Source organism: Manacus vitellinus, unplaced genomic scaffold (assembly GCF_001715985.3).
Source record: "Manacus vitellinus isolate BGI_N305 unplaced genomic scaffold, ASM171598v3 scaffold_11_pilon, whole genome shotgun sequence".
In the NCBI taxonomy this organism is placed as follows: domain Eukaryota; kingdom Metazoa; phylum Chordata; class Aves; order Passeriformes; family Pipridae; genus Manacus; species Manacus vitellinus.
In genome coordinates this window covers 2,558,101-2,560,146 of record NW_021938895.1, presented here as the reverse complement: position 1 = coordinate 2,560,146, position 2,046 = coordinate 2,558,101, and the positions used below count along the sequence as shown (strand labels likewise).

Below are 2,046 nucleotides of genomic sequence, written 5' to 3'. Positions count from 1 at the left end.
CATGCAAATCCTGCACACTGACACTGACACCAGGTAAGGGGATACCCAGCACATTTACATCCCTGCACCTGCCCTGCTCTCAAGATGAGAGGCACCAAAATCCCCCCCACCAGCAGCTCTATAAAGCTCCTCTTTCCACACCTGACACTCAGGCAACAGCAGAGCTGACCTGTGTTTGGCATTGGTGCAACAGCCCCTTGTCCAGCACAGCACTGCTCCCAGCTCCCAGCATGGAAGCTTGTCACTCTCCAGAGCAATTCAATGTCACCTCATACATTGCCACAGCTGTGGTCATTGTCACCCTTGAGGCGTTTGCTGGCATGTGGATAAATGCTTTCATTGTTTTTGTGATTTGCGAGGCCTGGATCAAAAGGAAAACCTTGAACTCTAATGAGAAGATCTTGGTGGCTTTGGGATGCTCCAGGTTTTGGTTTTTGTGCATCTCATGGGTATATTCCTTTCTCTCACTAATTTATCCCAATTACCTTTATGTTCACCCCATATTTCAACTCATTGAGAGTGCTCAGAGCTTTCTAAATTGTTCCAGCTTTTGGGTTTCAGCCTGTCTTTGTGTCTTTTATTGCATAAAAATTGCCAATTTCAAGAACAGCTTCTTCATCTACCTGAAAATAAAAATTGACAGGATTGTGCCCTGGCTCTTGTTGGGGTCAGTGCTTTCCTCCCTGGTTATCAGAATTATTGTTTATGATGTTACTGATGAAGTTTTATGTAAAAACCTCAATTTCACCAAAAATGTATTTGGAAAGCAAGTATCAGCACAGAAGAACAATTTTTTCCCCATTATTTTATCATTGGTTCTGGATATGCCACTTCATTCACAGCAGTCATCTTGTCTGCCCTTCTCCTTCTCTTTTCTCTCTGGAGACACAAACGCAACATGCAGACAAACTCCATGATGGACCTCAGCATGGATGCCCACATCAAAACCATGAAATCTATTCTCTCCTTCTTCATAATGTACAGCATCAACTTTGTATTTTTGATCTTGACACTGATTTATGCAATGAAGAACCAAAATTACATGGTGTTTCTTTTTTACATATTTCAGTACGCTTTTCCGGGTTTTCATTCCCATATTGATACTTTCAGCAATCCCAATCTGGAAAAAACACTCCTAAAGATTCTATCCTGTATGAAATTCAAGTTTTGCATGAAGTAGACGTAACAAAAGCTGGACCCTTTGCAAAATGTTGATATGTTGTTACAGCAAACAAATCCATTAATTTCCAGTGCAACTCTCCAGCCAGTGTAGATGATACAGATGTTCGGAATATATCATTCAAAGTCTTTGAACTAATATTACTGTGATTTAAGTATGTTGTTATTCTCATTTAATTTAGATAGTTTACAGAGCTAAATTACTGTCAATAGCAAAGTCATTTAGATCTTGTATACACTGACTGGATGCAAAAGGGCAATAACAATACTGCAAACCTGCCACAAATGCTTTGGCATCTGTTGATTGAAAAGACTGAACTAAACAACAGGTTTATTTCAATTTTGGTTTGAAGGTCTTGCTGCTGTGGCCCTGTCCTAGTGTAACATGATGAGCTGTATCACTGTCTATCCATGGTTGATAACTGATGTGTGAACACATCGATCCCTGTCACTCTCCACGGGTGGTCACTGACAGACAAACAGTGATGCAGGATTGGCCATGGGGGGCACAGGTGGGTGCAGAGCCCACTGCCCACACCAGCCCTGAGTGTCCTCTCAGCCCCATTTCCTGCCAGAGCACGATTGCCCTGCTCTCTGTGACTGCTCTCCTGCTCTGCTTTTCCTTGTTTGTGTGCATCCTGCGTCGTGGAATAAAGTCCTCCTTTCAACTGGCACTGACCCACGGGCAGATGTACGGGGGGCTCGGCCCAGGTGCTGGCAGCTGTTTGTCTGTGGGGTTCTCAGCGAGGTAAGGGCAGGGCTGCCCTGTACCAGGGAAAGCCACTTGAAGGTGTTTTTCCAAAGGACCCCCCACAGGACACAGCTCAGCCCATCAGCAAATGCTCATGGCTCTTCTGGAAGGATATA

At 43.9% G+C, this 2,046-nt stretch overlaps 1 pseudogene; it reads left to right on the top strand.

Moving 5' to 3' along the window:
• The first annotated feature begins 230 nt into the window (after positions 1–230).
• Positions 231–1,180, top strand: LOC108644346 (annotated as a pseudogene).
• The last annotated feature ends 866 nt before the right edge of the window (positions 1,181–2,046 follow it).